We start from the raw sequence: 16,814 nt of genomic DNA, 5'->3' as shown, positions 1-16,814 counted from the left end.
GGATCCCACATATGAGGGCCAGTGACGCTGCGCCCTCTACAGCTAAGATGGTGAACAACAGCTCGACCTGGAGCTGGGCTGCCGTGAGTCACCGGCGACAGCGTAGGCTTCAGTGGGGCTGGCTGGCAGCTGGCGTGCGCTATCGTGAGCTGCTGTCCAATGGCCGGCGAGCAACTGCCTCAGCCCAGAAGAGTGCAATGATAATACCAACATGGGCCAGTGAAGCAACATCCTCCACAACCAGGCTGAAGAACAAAAGGACAGCAACTTGTCTGTTCCCCTTCCCCGATCCCCCAACGCGGTTCCCCTCCAATTCCCCAACAAAATCTTTTAAAAATAAATAAATAAACAAAAAATAAATAAATCAACAATTCACAGAATAATATACATCAAAACCTTAAAATATGTATGCTCCATATCCCCTAATTTCCTTATAATATGTATCAGGTTTGAGGACAGTTATGTTGGGAGATATTAACTATAGTATTTATAATGGTAAACTTTTAGAAACAGTCTAATAGTCTCCCATAATATAGTCTCATAATCCAAGTATTTCTCTAATATAGGGCTTTTTTTCCCCTTATGTGACATGAAATTGAGAGACACACAGTTCAGGTGTAGTATGATGACTCCATTAAATCACCAGGAATGAAGTATTCTTTTTGCTTTGTCATCCTGAATCATTTGACTTTCATTCTCAAGGTCACCTCATGATCCTTGATGACTTCTAGAGCTCAAGCCACTATGTTCTCTTTCCAAGCAAAAAACAGTGAGGAATAAGGGAAAGGTTAAATGGTACTTGACAGCCAGGCCTCTTTAAAAAGCTTCTCTCTAGGCCCACCCAATATCTCATTTCACACTCCTTTTCTGCAAGGGCTGCTGTGGATTGTAGTCTTTTAGTTGAGTGTATTGCCATCCCCTTACACATATATCAATCAGGGCCAAGTCAGGAGGCTGAAACCACTCCAGATGTTCAAATAGGGAAATTTTAACATAAATTATTGTTGCCTATAATAAAAGAATGGTAGAATGTGGCTAATTTCTCAATAAATGCTGTGGTATTCAGAAGTAGTAGGTACAAAAGAGCATCACCTAGGCTCGAGGCTAAGGAAGAATGTAAATTAAAGATGCTAAAGAGTAAGAACGTGTCTGCACCAAGGTGAACATTTACATCTCTTTGAAGAGGGCATGGCTACTATTGTACAGGTGCATGCATTCTGTCATTGGCACATAAACTTGACAGAGGAGGTTGGCCAATTCTGGTCTATGAAAGTGGCCCAGTTCTGATGAGAATGTGGGAAGTCTGAGAAGCTCTGAAGAAGTTTCCCAGTGTTTCAGGAAGATGGATGGACCAGTACTGTTCTGTAGAAGTGGCTGCCGTTGCTAGAGGGCATGAGCAGGCTGGAGTTTCTCACAAGTGGCTGCTGGTGAAAAGATTGTGATCTGCAGACACAGCTGGAGCTCATCCACATAGCTACTACTGTTGCTGGGTGGAGTTTTCTATAAAAGCGAGTCAGTTCAGGTTGATTTATATTGTTGTTGAAGCCTTCTACTGATTTTCTGACTACTTTCCAATTATCAAGAGAGGGAGTTTTGAAACCTCCAAATAAATATATAAATTTGCCTATTTCTCCTTTTAGTTCTATTAGTACTTGCTTCATGTATTTTAAAACTGTTACGTACTTAAAATTTTTTAATTCTTTTGTCTCCTAGTTAAATGCTCCTTTTACAATCATGAAATTACTTCCTCTATTCCATGTAATATTCTTTGTTCTGAAATCTATTTTGCCTGATATTAAAATAGCCACTCTAGCTTTCCTTTGATTAAAAATAGCATCATATTGGGCCGGCCGAATGGCTCAGTTGGTTAAGAGCTCGCTCAAGAGTTTGAGCTCTGAGCAACAGCGGTTCGAGGCCAGCCCGAGCTGAGCAGCCGCTAAGCTGCCAATAGGTAGCAGGATGGCTCAGCTAAAAAAAAAAAAAATAGCATCATATCTTTCCCCGCCCTATTACTTTGACCTAATTGTGCCCTTTTATTTAAAGTGGGTTTCTTGTCGGCAGTGTATAATTGCTTTCCTGTGTCTGACAATCTCTACCTTTTAATTGAGGTGCATAGACCACGCACATTGAATATGATTAGTGATAGGATGGAGTTTAAATCTACCATCTTAATAGTTTTTATTCATTCCATTTGTTCTTTTTCTTTTTAAATGTATAACTTTTATGTAAACTTACAAATATGCACAGAAATAGATAGGTTAATAAAATAAACTCATGCCTTCAGAGAAAGTATCATCCTGCTGTTGTTGTTATTTTGGATTTCTATGCTCTAGATGTGTAAGAGAATAAATTTCTGTTGTTCTAAACCACATGGTTTGTGGTATTTTGTTACGGAAACTAATAGAGAGGGGAAGTTTATCAACTTGTAAAATAATGTCTATAAAAAACTTACAAATAACATCACACTGAATAGTGAAAAACTGGATGCTTTCTCTCAATATCAGGAACAAGGCAGGAGGTCCCTCTTACTACTCTATTCAATATGATACTGGGATAATAGCTAATTCAATAAGACTAAAAAATGGGGGGGGAGGAAATGTGTACATATTGGGAAAGAAAAAATAAAGCTGTCTTTGTTTGCAGATTACATCAATGTCTATGTACAAATCCCAAATAAACGACCAAAAACTCATGAAACTAAAAAATGATCATTGCAAGATTGCAGGATACAAGGTTAATATACAAAAGTCAATTGTTTTCCTACAGACCAGCAACGTTTAAATGGAATTTGAAATTAAAAACACAACACCATTTAAAATATTTCAAAAAAATAAATATTTAGATATAAGCCTCACAAAATATTTGTAAGATATATATGCAAAAAGAAAACTACAAAACTGATGAAAGCAAACACAGGTCTAAATAAATTGAAAGGTATTTCATGTTTATGGATAGAAAGACTCAATAATGTTAAGATTTCAATTCTTCCTCTATTTAATCTACAGATTAATTACAATCCCAATCAAAATCTCAGCCAGCTATTTTGTGGACTCAAGTTTATATAGCAAAACGAACGATTTAGAATTGCCAACACAATATCAAACAACAGAATCGAGGACTGGCACTACCTGACTTCAAGATTTACCATAAAGCTACAGTAATTAAGACAACATGGTAGTAGTGAAAGAATTGATTCATAGAGATTAACACATCAACTGAAAAAAAATAAAGGCCCAGAAATAGATTCATACAAATATAGTCAACTGATCATTGACAAGGAAGTAAAAGCAATTCAATGGAAAAAGGATTATCTTTTTTGAAACAATTGGATGTCCAGGTACCAAAAAAAAAGGAGCGAGAGAAACAAAAACACCTATACACAGACCTTTTACTAGTCACACAATCAACTCAGAATGGATCATAGACCTAAATATAAGAATATAAGATGCAATATTATAAAATTTCTAGACAAACAAAATAAGAGAAAAATCTATGTGATTTTAAGTTTAGCAATGAATTTTTAGATACAATGTCAAAAGCATATTCCATGAAAGAAATGTTGATAAATTGAGATTTATTAAAATTTAAAACTTCTATGCAATACACTGTTAAAAGAATGACAAATCAGAGAGTGGGAAAAAATATTTGAAAAAACAACTATCCATTAAAAGGTTTGTATCCAAATATGAAACTCAAAATAGAAAACAAGCACCCAATTTAAAAATAGGCAAAAGATCTGGACATTTCATCAAAGAAGATATAAAGGTGGCAAATAAGCATGTAAAAAGATTCTAGTGTCATTAAGGAATTACAAATTAAAACAACAATGGGATACCATTACACAGCTATTAGAATGGGTAAAAGTCCCAAAACTGACAATATCACCTACTGGTGAGGGTGCGGAACAAAAAGAAATCTCACTCATTGCTAGTGCGAATGCAAAATGGTACAGCTACGAGTAGATGCATATTTTGTAATTTTCCATATACTATTTTCTAGTTTTCTGTTTGATATTCATTTCTAGCTTAATTCTTCTGTGGTGAGAAAATATACCTTATATGATTTCAATCTTTTGTAGTTTGTTGAGACCTGCTTCATGGCCCACTGACAAATTTTTTGTGAATACTGAAAAAGAATATGTATACTGTTTCCAATAAGAAATCTGATGCTCATCTGCTTATCTAATATTTTTCTTTTGTGAGAGTCTATCTCTGAAAATTTTAGAATTTTCATTTGATCCAACTTGTCCTAATTCTAATGGTATGCAACCCTATAATGATTTGCCTTATCTTGTTCTTATTTTTATTTATCTTACTTGATTATCTCAATTTCAAGATTCATTTATCCATTTTACTCTGATAAATTCTTTATTCTTTTTTTTTCTTTTAAATTCTTTTCATTTTTGAATAATTTTCTCCCCTTGAGTTTTCCTCATCTCTTTCTGGAACTCCTGTTTCTCAAACGTTGAACCTCCTAGATTGTCACGACAATCTGGCTCACTAAGGCAGCAACATCCAGGAACGTAAACTCCCCTGCTTTTTCTTTAGTTTCAAGTTTTAATGTCAAAATAAGGTCTTAAAATAACTCTTTAACAAAAATAAGGCTGCTTTATGCTGTGAAAACATTAGTTCTTTGCCAAAGGGTATGTTCTTGCATCCTCGTGCTGTCACCACCCGTCAGCATCTTCTTTAAAGATCAGTTTTTTATTTCGCAGCGACACCTACCGGTGGCTCGTTGGCTATCCAGGCATGGTTTACAGCCTAAACGTATAACTGTCAAACAAGAGCTCCACCGCTGTCTCACATGCTTGAACTAGTCCTACTGTTTTCTGCACCTCTCGGCAGATCTTGGGGAGGTAATACTGGAACTCCTCAGCAGTCGTTCTTGCTTTTACCACAGGTCTCAAAGCTCCTGTCGTGGTGGTTGCAGCACTATGTCAGGGAAGGGATGCCAATGTCAAGATGAACACCACATAGTGGAGAGCCAAATCCATCCATTCGGGGGAGAGGGTTTATAACCATAATGTGGGAAAGGCTTAGATCAGTCACTGCAGTTACACTGGCAGAGCTCATCCTCGCCTCCCAGGAGGACCAAGGCCGTGTTCAGGTACCTGTTGATCTTGTGAACACCGTTCTGGGTGGTCTTCAGGGTGGCCCTCTAGTCAGTGGGCTGGACCTGTTCCTGGCACCAGAGCATAGCGGTCAGGACCAGGAGGGAAGAGAGCGAATGCTAGCCTCTACCAGAGTCCAGTGAGCCCCATCTGGTCCCCGGAGCAGCACGAGGGAGTGTGCCCCCACGATGTCCCCCAGTGCTCCCTAGTCAGTGGCATGGGCCCTGTGCTCAACTCTTATTTCTCTATTTATTTCCCCTACTAAAATGTAAGCTCATGGGCAGGAATTTTGTTTGTCTTCTTCATAGCTATACCCTCAGTGCCTCTACCAATTCTTTTTGTGTGTTTTTTTTCAGTTTCTGTAACATTTTATTTTTCACAATTTCTAGAGCTAGCATTCAAAAGTATTTTAGTGCTTTAAAATCAAATCATTCTAAATTCAAATTATACAAACGCTCATTTAATGCAGTTATAAACATGGTTCCACAATTTTATAGAAAATTCTAAGAAAATAAAAACCCACCAAACTTCAGCATAACCTACCAATTCTTATAATATGAAAGATGCTCAGGTATTTATTGAAGAAAGGTACATTCATGAGACACTGGGCAGGGTGGGGAGAATGAGAGATGTTTCAGCTCCAGCTCAAAATTCATTAGCCCAGGCTCCGCCCCATTCCCAGAACTTCTCATCCAAGATTCAACTCCACTTGCTCTTCTCCATGGCGATAGAATCGAGGATGATAGGCTCTCTGTTTCTTCAATGCTTACTTCACCTCCAGTTCCTATATTCCTAGTTTGTTACTTCTCTTTGGTACTTTACAGCCTCACTGTTTCTCATGATCTTTCCAACCACAATGCTTATGATTTGTGACCCTGCACACCTTCATCCTGTCACCCATCTGTTTTTCAGAAGATTAGAATAGGTAAGAGATAACAAAAAGTAATAAACATGGAATTGAAGACAAATTTCCTCTGCTTGTCACTTGAGACAAAACAGGTATTTCACCCCTCGGCAGGGCTCTGCCAGGATCTTGTCTCTTCACAGACTCATAGCCCAAGACCTGATCCTCAGGGAGAACCCAGAGAGGATGGGAGTTGCTCTGGCATTGGGACTGTCTCAAGGGCATCTGTGTCATCTGCCTCAAATGTGTGTAATACAGGATGCCAGACTCTTTAGCCTCAAATCCTTTTCAAGCTAAGAGGAGGTATGCATGACTGAATTGATAATAAATAAGATAAAAACATATTTGTCCTCTGATATTTTATTAACCATATGTGGACATCCCTACTTACACAAACACAATGAAGAGAAGCTGGATGGTGTTGGACAGAACCACTGGCTGAGCGCCTTTGAAAGCTAAACCATAAAAATTATAAAAATACATGAGTGCCACCTAGAGGTAACACTAGTACTGCAGTCTTTTTAAAGGATGCTCATGCATGCAAAGCAGGTCACAGAAATTTGTTCCCAGAGGCCCCTAATCATCACAGATGATGGACGTCATTACTACTGTCAACGAAAGCAGTAGCAAGTTTTTTCACATCTTGGGTCAAAATCTGCATCCACCTTCCAGGACCACTGCAGACCATAGTAACCTCCCCTTCCCTGACAGTCCCTGGTATATTTTCTTTATCATTTAATCAGTCCCAAGTCAGAGCACTTATCTTCAACAATTTTTTTAAAATTCAATAAATGTATTTTATTGAGCTTCTATATACAAGATACAATGATAGCTACTAACTTGCACAGCATATAGAGAAGATATATTTTTCATTCTCAGGGTAGGCAGTCAGCACTTAGTCAACAAAGATTTTTTTAACATATTCTTTGTGGTTGGTAATGGGACTATCTGCTGATTCCTGACAAGTCAGTCCCTGGCCTGGAAGAAACACTGTGCAGCACCCTCCTGCCCTCAGGGGGAGTACCTTGTACGACATCTCTGAAATGTGTTCCCTGCCCTAGTTAGAACAGGATCCTTTGGAAAAGTACATCCCACCATCTCCAGGACAACTGAATATTTGCAGGCAAGTCACTATGCAGTGCAAATCACGGGTCTGGGAGTCAGCGAGATGAACTTTTGAATCCTAGCTCTGTCACTTATGGACTGTACAAACTCTTGAACCTCAGGCTAATTACTTCTCTGAGATTTGATTTCCTAGTTTGTCGAACAGAACGAGAATACCTGCCTTATGGTCTTCTGGTAAGGATCAGCAAGAGTATTGATTATTTATATATGACCTAGCATAATTCCTGAAACCCAGAAGGCACTAAGAAAATATTAGCTTTTACTATCAGCCTGACAATAATAAGCATTCTAACTTATAAGATTAAGTTGTCTACCTTGCAGAATTTTTGTGATAATTAAATTATGCACACACGAATGATAGGCTGCCAAGTGAGACACAACTTAAGATTTTTTTCATCAAGAGAAGCTGCCAGTGGCTTCTGTCTGACAAACATTGTATGTTTTATCATCTTAGAGTGGATCTTGGCTTTTTCTCTGAACGCTTTAGTTGCACCACTTAGTTAGTACAAACAAAAGATCACAAAGTATACACTGAGGTGTGGAATAGATGTAACAGGATTCTTTGAGGCTTACAAAGACTGTCCTTTGCAACCCTTCCAAAATCTGGCTACTTAGGAGAAGGGACTAAATTTGCACAGGGTTGAGGAATCTCTAAGAAGAAAAGGGATTAAAGCCAATCTCTTCCCTTCTGACAATCAACAAGATTAAAATCTCTTTGATAGGTTGTGTGCTCTTAGGAGCATCACCAAACCCTTTTACTATACGATGTTCTTGGAAAAGTCAAGGAAGGTAGACATTACAGCCAAGTAGGCCTCGAATAATTAAACGGGAAGTAAAAGCCTTGTAACTTTGTTTTTGTGCCTCAGACTGGTACTGGTAAAGGGGGTTATTCAAGCATTGCATCTGGAATATGGTAGCACTCAATCAATAGTGGTTCTTAATACTGATATTGTTCCACATGGTTTCTTGCTAATCCAAGCCAGAGCCGTGTCATCTGGCAGCAGCCTCAGCTGGGGCCCGTTAGCAACCTCTCTCTGAATGCTCGCTCAGTGGCTAGGCCAGAGCCCGCTTAGGTTAGGGGGAGAGACTGCAAAGCAGGGGGGCCAGGCCAGGCTTCCAGACACAGACACAGCTCAGAATTCTAAAATATTCTTCACATATTTCTCCCTTTTGGTGCATGGTTTTCCCTAGCAGGGAGACATTAGAGAAATGCCTCAAAATAATGTTTGCCCTTTGAACGTTTCTAATAAGAACAACTTGCTCTAAGTGGCGTATCTAAAGAGGACTGCCCAAGTTGCAGATGGTTTTTCCTTTTCCCCCACTAGTGTTATGTTTCTTGCACAGTTCAGTGCAGAATAGAGGCAGAACAAACAGGGGAGGGAATGAAGTAATAGTTCTTGTGGATGTGACAAAGTCCAGAGGCCTTGAATCATCTCTTGAGTGTGTTGCATTTTCTCTCCCAGTGGACTTCCTGTGTTTGCTACACGAATAATGCACTTTTAAGCACTTGGAACCACACAGTGGTAACCTCAACAAAATGGCAATGGGAAGGTACACTGCCATTACTAATTTGCATCTCGATAGTGCAGCTTTCTTTATAATGCACACTTAATTACATTAGAGGCATGGGAAATAAATCATATTCCCGTGGCCTATGGTTGGGATTACCTTCTAAATACAAACAGTCAGATTTATCTTTAGGTTGATTGGTGACAAATATCCGCCCGTTGTCCTAACGGTGCAATATCATCATTTACAAATTAAATTGAGTTAAATTCCTCAAAAACAATCTCAGAATCACAGGCAATGGGAACTTGAGGGACCCAGAAAATAACCCATGACTTTCTCAGTCTTGGCAGCATGCTGTAATCACCTGGGGGGTTTTAAAAAATAGCAATACACAGGCTCCACCTCAGACCAATTAAGTCAGGATCTCTAGGGATAGGGCCCAGTTATCAGGATATTTTAAAACTTCCCAAGTGATTAATAAGTGCAGCCGTGGATGAATGCTGCTGATATAAATCAGCCTCCTGATCATGCAGGCAAGGCTGAGGCCCTGCCACGGAGGGTAGCTTGTACGGGACTCCCAGGGGTGGCTGGGAGAGCTGCGACTTGAGCCTTGGGCTCTGCCCCAGTTGGCACACTTCCCAGCTGGCTGCCCTGCCTTAGCAACTCTTTGCTTTGCTTCCCTAGCTATTTACCCAAGAAAAATAAAAACTATGTTCATACAAAAATCTGTACAGAAACGTTTACCCAAGAGGTAAAATACCCATGACCCATCTCTGCCTCCACGTCTCTGTTTCATTCAATGATGCCTTGGATATGTATGGCGCACCTACTGTGTGCCAGAGCACTCCATTCCTGGAATATGCTCCTACCTCCTGGGTGGTCAAACCTTTTCCATTGCAGTGATTTTCCTAGCGTTCCTGAAAGGCGGTGCCTTTCTGCAAGCTACAGCTCCTGACTAATTCAACCACAAGAGGGAGCCAAGGGCTCCCACTCTTGTTTGTATAGGCCCCCAGGCTGGACAAATCAAGCAGAGGGCAAACGGATCGCAGGAGACAGGCCGTCCAGGGAAGGGATGAGAGCTTCAAGAACCAGCCTCTGACAGCCTTGCAGACTGAAGCACTGTGCCACCCGCCCTGAGGAAAGCAACGGGCCACCCAGAATAGAGCAGGCTTCACAGCCAGGTGTCTCTGGGCCTTACTTGGTGCACCTGAAGACCCTCACCACCTGTAAACAATTCACAGAAGGTTGTGTGAGAATTAAATGTGACCGTGTGTGAATGTGCCTGGAATATAGTAAGTGCCCAAAAAAGAGTGAACATCATCTTCGGATATTCCCTCCCCTGCCTTTTCTCTCTCTTTCTTTCATTCTCATCTGCTGCAGACTGAATGTTTGTGTCCCCCCAAATTCGTATGTTGAGATCCTAACCTCAAATATGATGGTGTTAGGAAGTTCGGCCTTTGGGAGGTGATGCGGTCATGAGGGGAGAGCCCTCAGGATGAGACTCAAGCTCTTACAAGAGGCCCAGAGAGCTCCCTTCCCCTTTCTGGAGGCGAGGACACAGCAAGAAGACAGCCATCTCTGAACCAGGAAGCAGGTCCTCACTGGGCACTGAGCGTGCTAGCGCCTTGCTCTTGGACTTCTACTTTCCAGAACTGTGAGAAATACATTTCTGTTGTTTATGCGCTACCTACTCTGTTTTTTTGTTCCAGGAGCCCCAGTGGACAAAGACACCATCCTAGTCTTTTTCTCTTTTTCCTGAAAAGACTAAAAAAGGGGAAAGCCCGAGCCACAGAGTATCCACAAATCTACTGTGGGTAGATATTCACTTTGTAGCCTTCTCTGAAGGATTATCCTATAAACTCGACACTGTAAACTTTACATTCTCCAATTATGGGGTGAACAACGCCTCGGATGGCCCTGTTTGTCACCAATGCTTCCACCAGAGAGTTCCTCATTCGTGGGGTCTCAGCATCACAGCTCTGCCCGCCCCACTCCTCCCTGACTGCCCAGCCCCATTACGGATCAGCCCTTGGCCTCCAGACTTCGTGGAACACTTCCGGGTTTGGAACTCACTGCCACATAGGCAGCCCGTCGATAGGTTGGCTGTCCCTGTTTTAAGCTAAAGTTTGGCTCTCCACTAATGCTTCTGCCTTGGGCCCTTCAGAGATTTGGATACAGCGATAAAGCCCCCAGAGTTTTCTCTCCTTCAGACTTTAACCAACGAATCTCTCCCCATCCTGGTGTAAAACCTCCCCCAATGTGTGGTTCTCACACCTGAAGTTGACTGGTTGAGTGTGTTCTGATCAGGGTTGAGGGAAAGGGGACTCTCACATGTCACTCCTGGTCAAGACTGCATACACCTGGGAGCAGCGGGTCAGCCTGCCTCCTCCTGCTCACCTGGGACTGCCCCCAGCTCTCAAATTGTTCTCCCACAAGTGGTGCAAAACACTGAGCTCCCTAAGACTAGATGTTTATAGCTGGGGACTTGGACACGAAGCCAGACCTATTCCACCAGCTCCTTCGGCCCTGTCCCCTGTCCCTGTCCCTCCTCCATCCTTCTTCCAACACACGGATTGGTGTCTGTTAACCGATGCCCACAGAGCTCAGCTCTCTTGACCTTAAAAATCTCTTATTGAACAATTCTAACTCTTAGATTCTTTTCTGGGCAAATACAAACCAGCTCCCAAATGAGAAGTCATCTTCCTACACTTAGCCCAGTACAAGCAGAGTTGGTCCTGCCCAGTCGGCAGTGACTGGTTCATGTAGGTCGAGTGACTGATTCCTCCCAGGGCTGTAAATGAGAACACACCTTTTATGTAGATGCATCAGTCCTTCCTTTTTTTTCTTCTTCCCTCCCAATACACACACACACACACACACACACACACACACACACACACACACACACACTGCCTTACCATCCAGCTGCAGAGAGCTGAAAATCTCCTTAGGCATGGGATTGTCCCAGTTTCATCCCTGTATCCCCAACAAAGGCCCTGGCACCCAGTACATTCTCAATAAATGTTTGCTGGGCTGAAGACAGCCACCGGGGAGCCCGTCCAAGCAGTTACTTAGAGCAGCAATGACAGAAATGAGTCCTGTCTGGATATCCTGCTGATTAAATCCTACATATAAAGTTCTAGCTTGAAGACTTTAAATTATAAAAATGTTTCTGTGAGCTCTTCCTCCCTTCCTTTTCCACAAAGCTCAGACTCCGTGTTGGGCTCCAGTGATGTAACTCCTTATCTCTTGGCTGCAGCCTCTTGCTGAGGGTATAAGGCAGTTCTTTGAAAGGTTTCAAACTCTTTCTTGGCCTACCTGTGTGCTCCCCTGAATCCTAGGATCCTGGGGAACCCCGTCATCAGACAGTATCTGCCTCACTGGAAGTTCTTCAGTCCAAGGGTTTCCTGAACAATATTGTAACCCAAGTTTGCCTGACTCCAGAGCCTGTGCCTGAAATCACTGTTTCACACAGTGCCTCCAGCACTGTCAGCAGTTAGAGGTCCTCTGTGATGAAAGCAGCACACACCAGCCAGGCCGGAAGTCCGTGTGCATAGGTGGGAAGTCACAGGAGGGAGCTACACCTAGCTTCAACAGGAGGCAATCAGGGTTGTCAGAGGCTGGATAAATATGTAAGGGAAGTCCATTCATTCATTCATTCATTCATTCCTAGAAAAGAGGCATTATTAACATGGTAAAAGAAAGTTTCTAGGATCAGACAGAACTGGGTTTAAATCTTGGCTTTGTTACTAAAAAAAAAAAAAATACCTATGTAACTTTGGGCAAGTCACTTGAACTCCCTAATTCTCACTGTAAATTTGAGAATAACTGTACCCCTATTTTAAAGGTTGTTGAGTAGAGTAAATGAAATAATGTGTATAGTGTGGTCATTTAATCTTCACAAAAGTTGAGCAAGGCAGATATTGTTATTTTCATCATACAGATGAGGAAATTGAGACACTGGGGAGGGAAGGAAGTTTTCCAAGTTTGCACAGCTTGTCTCTGGCTGAGTGGGACACAGCATACAACTGTCTGCCTGGTAAGCCTGTGCTACTTGTCAGCATGTGTGGGGTCCCTTGCTACTGGGTGCTCACCCTTGCAGAGTCAGGCATCACTGTGGTCTAGAAAAACCAGCCTCAGGATCTTCAGTTGTTTCTTCCCAGGAGTCCTTTGCAGCACCCACAATGAGCTCGTCTCTGTTCTGCATGCCCACTAGGCTAAGGAGGTCAACGCCCCACGTCCTGCCAGCAATATGTACATCAATAAAGGCTGCCTTGCTCCCATCCGCAGTGGGCAGAAGCTGCTGCCTCCTAGCCTGAAGCTCTCTCTCTCTCTGGCTTTAACTGCTCGGGAGGCCCACTCTTACTGGCCTGTGTAAAAAGAGAGGCCTAGTGCTCAAAGCAGGTATCCATCCATCTCTCTGTCATGGGCGGCCGCAGGAGACCCTCATCCCAGTGTGAGCTCATTAGGCTGCTCTCAAGGGGTCCTGGCCTGTCTCACTTTTCACTCTCTGTCTCTCTCATCTCAGGACAGGGGGCTCCTTGTTTTCACAGTTCTCTTGTCCCCTTACCTAGAAGATAAGCTTCCCTACCTCAAGCACTTGTCTGGGAGTAGCAATCATAACAGTATAAGCAAAAGGTAGATTTTTATGACTCTGATAGTGAGAACATAAGAATCACCCCAGATAGTTGTATAAGATAATCTTCTTGCCAGAGATTTTGATTTGGAAGAGGCTGAGGTGAAGCCCAAGAAGCTGCAATTTTAAATGTGGGGACTCCTGACACCAGCTCTGGGGAGCACACCACTTTAATGCCCCTGACTTGGGGTCTTGAGGCAGGACACCAGCCATTAAAACTCAGCCAGGACCTCCGAGGTGAAACTGACAAAGCACAGGCTTCTGTGGCAGACAAACCCGGTTCATATCCCAGCTGCACCACTTCTTCGCTGTGCAGTTTGGGTCTAATGACTTAACATCTGTGAGCCTCAATTACCCTGTCCCTGGGTCCCCCTCCCTCATGCCTATTTTTAGAGTTATCATGAGGAATAACGGAGATATTATACATCGACTGAATGGTCCAGAGCATGGAAATCAGGTTCCTTTCCATCTCTGCTTGCACCTCAACCACCGGGATCTCACTCCCATGTCTCTGGCTTAGCATGTGCTGTAACAGATTGAGAATGTCTAGGTATGTCTCTCTCTCCCCAGTGAGCTCCACAAGGACAGGTGTCATGATTAAACCCTCTTTCTATTGCCAGGGCTTAATGCAGAGCCTGGCACACAGTAGGGTCTCTGTGAGTTGTAGGAACTATTAAAATAAAGAGAGAAGACCTTCAGTGTGTTCTTCCACCCTTGGAGCCTCAGTCCATGCAAGAATAACAAAACCTACCAGGGTTTATTGAACAGCTACTTGGTACCAAGCACTGTGCTAGGGACTCGGCACACTTCACTTCTAATCTTCATAAAATCCCCAAGGGTATGGAATACTAACCTTGATCCCCATGCCCTCTTTTTTTCTTTCTTTTTTTTAAATTTAGGAGATGGCTGTGATTTGGAAAGGTAAAGTATCTTGCCCAAGGTCATGCAGAGGATGTCGGTCAGGACTAGAACTGAAATCTATCTAACACCAAAGCTTGTGCCTTTTCATTGCAGCAACACCGTCTCCTCCATAATCAAGAACCAGCTCTTTTGTTGCAGCTCCTTTCCCATCCCCAGGACTTGCGGAGGTCACGGTGAAAGGCGCAACAGAAGCCAAGCAAATCCCCTGATCCGCAGCGTGTCTTAATGCCCATCTGATATGTACTCATCTAAAAGTTTCGGCAGACTGAAACCATAAAATCATAGCCTTATTTAGTGTTTCTCCAAGTCTAGCTCTGAGGCAGCTCCATAACTCTTGGCCAGCAATATTGTTTCAAATAATTCACACAGACAGCTGTGAAACCAAGAGGAGAGATAGATGGGTCCCGAAATGCCCCTTTGCTGTAGATCATAACCCCCCCAACTCCCACACCCTCCCCCAAGCTGCCCGGACAGAAAGGGTCAATGATTAATTATACTAAGATAAACAGAGTTAATTTTCTTCCTGGATAAAACTAATTACAACTGTGTTTGTTTTGGTAGGACACAGAATTACTGTCCCCAGTGACAAATCTTCCTAATTGAAAAGAGTGTTTATTTTAAAGGGGTGGGGGCTGGGGTCACTAAACAACAGTTAGCTAGTGTTTTCCCCATTTTTCATTTGAAGAGGGACAGTGATTAGGTGTTGGGCTCAAAGGAACACGCAAAATCTTTCTCTGTGCCCCCTCCCTCAGGCTGCTGGACAGCTGGGGCAACAGGGAGGGGGAGAAGCATTTGGCAGTTTGGAAGAGGTTTCCTAGAATCCATGCCCTGTGGTTGATTTGCTCTTAGTGGTGGGTGGAATCAGGGTAGCACCCTCTTTGGTAACCCAGTGAGGAGCGAGGAAGGGGTGTTTTGAATCCCATGACCCACCACTATCATAAACTGTGGGAGAACATGTGACCAAATTCAAATAAATTCTTGCAGCATTACGCTAGGTCAGATTCAGTGCTAAGGCACAGGGGAGAAAGCAAAGAAAGAAAAAGAGTCCCTGCTCTCCAGGAGTCCATGACCAAATGAGAGAGCTGGGGAATAGTTACAAGGTGTTGCAGGAGCAGAGGGGAGAGGCCAAGGAGGAGAGGTGGGGGATGGGGAATGGAAGGGCCTTGTGCAGAGGAACCAGCATGAGCGAAGGTATGCACGTATCTGGTGTGTTTAGAAACCTGTAAACAATTCAGTTTTACAGCTGATACCATAGGGGGAACTGAGGCACGTGACTGCGGGGGAGGCTGGAAAGATAGTTGGTATTTGGATCATGACAGGTAGTATTAGTTTGCTAGGGCTACCACAAGGAAGTACCACAAACTGGTTGGCTAAGACAATGGAAATTTGTTGTATCAGAATTCCGGAGGCTGGAAGTCCAATATCAAGGTGTTGGCAGTGCCATGCTCCTTCCAAAACCTCTAGGAGAGGATCCTTCCTAGCCTTTTTTAGCTTCTGGTAGCAGCCTCAGCCATTCATTGGCTGGTAGCAGCATAACGCAATCTCTGCCTCTGTCTTCACATGGCCATCCTCTGTGTCTATGTTCAAATTTTCCCTTTTTATAAGGACACCAGCCATATTGGATTAAAGGCCAATCCTCCTCCAGTATGACCTCATCTTAATTAACTAATTACTTTTTAACAACCCTGTTCTCAAATATGGTCGCATATCTGTGGTACCAGGGGTTAGGATCTCAACACAACTTTCTGGGGAACATAACTCAGTATAGGTTACAGAGATAACCTTCAGGAGCATGACGCCTCCCCTATAGGCAGAGGGGAGGCACTGAAGGGCTATAAGTGATGGAGCAGTTTTGTTTGTTTGGTTGGTTGGTTGGCTTTGTTTAAGAAGAGTTTTCTGGATCCAGTGTGGAGGATTGACTGGTGAACGTAATCCAAGGTTGGAAGACCAGTAAACTCAGCTCAAGGAGGAAAAGCCAGGTGGCAGGAAAATGAGTTGTTTGGGACAAGTGGCATTTGAGCTCTCTGGTCAGAGACGTTCAGGAGGCAGTTGGATGTGATGTTCTAGAACCCATAGGAACCCTTCCCTCTAGAGATGCAGATTTAGAAGCCATGAAATAATAGATGGTTATCCAAACAGGGAAATGGATATACCTGCATAAAGTCCACCTGGAGTGAGAAGAGAAGAGAGTTCAAGACAGGAGCCTGAAGAAACTGGCACATATGGGGTTAAAAGAGGGAGTCAGGGCCTGAGCTGAGAAACACCATCACAGAGGTGAGCAGGAAGCAGAACTGCAGCCAAGGACTGATTTCTCAGCCATCCCAACTCCAAACCAAACTAACTTCCTGCCACTGGTGCACACAACAGAACTGACGTCCCCTACACCTTCTGCTTACTATCTTCAAGGTGTGTGTGGTGTGTGTGTGTGGTGTGTGTGTGTGGTGTGTGGTGTGTGGTATGTGTGGTGTGGGTATGGTGTGTGGTGTGTGGTGTGTGTAGTGTGGGTATGGTGTGGTGTGTGTGTGTGTGTGTGGTGTGTGTGGTGTGTGTGTGGTGTGTGGTGTGTGGTGTGTGTAGTGTGGGTATGGTGTGTGGTGTGTGTGTGTGTG

The 16,814-nt window shown here is 43.0% G+C and overlaps 1 protein-coding gene and 1 pseudogene across 1 annotated transcript in view; both read right to left on the bottom strand.

The window, feature by feature from the left end:
- LOC109371961 (group XIIA secretory phospholipase A2-like) overlaps positions 1-7,050 on the bottom strand; it is a 32,054-nt pseudogene extending 25,004 nt beyond the window's left edge.
- LOC109371962 (putative selection and upkeep of intraepithelial T-cells protein 1 homolog) overlaps positions 1-16,814 on the bottom strand; it is a 141,870-nt gene that overhangs the window by 46,738 nt on the left and 78,318 nt on the right. The gene's annotated exons all lie outside the window — the stretch shown is intronic.

This window comes from Hipposideros armiger, unplaced genomic scaffold, assembly GCF_001890085.2.
Source record: "Hipposideros armiger isolate ML-2016 unplaced genomic scaffold, ASM189008v1 scaffold_605, whole genome shotgun sequence".
Classification (NCBI taxonomy): Eukaryota; Metazoa; Chordata; class Mammalia; order Chiroptera; family Hipposideridae; genus Hipposideros; species Hipposideros armiger.
This window is presented reverse-complemented; position numbering and strand designations above follow the sequence as displayed.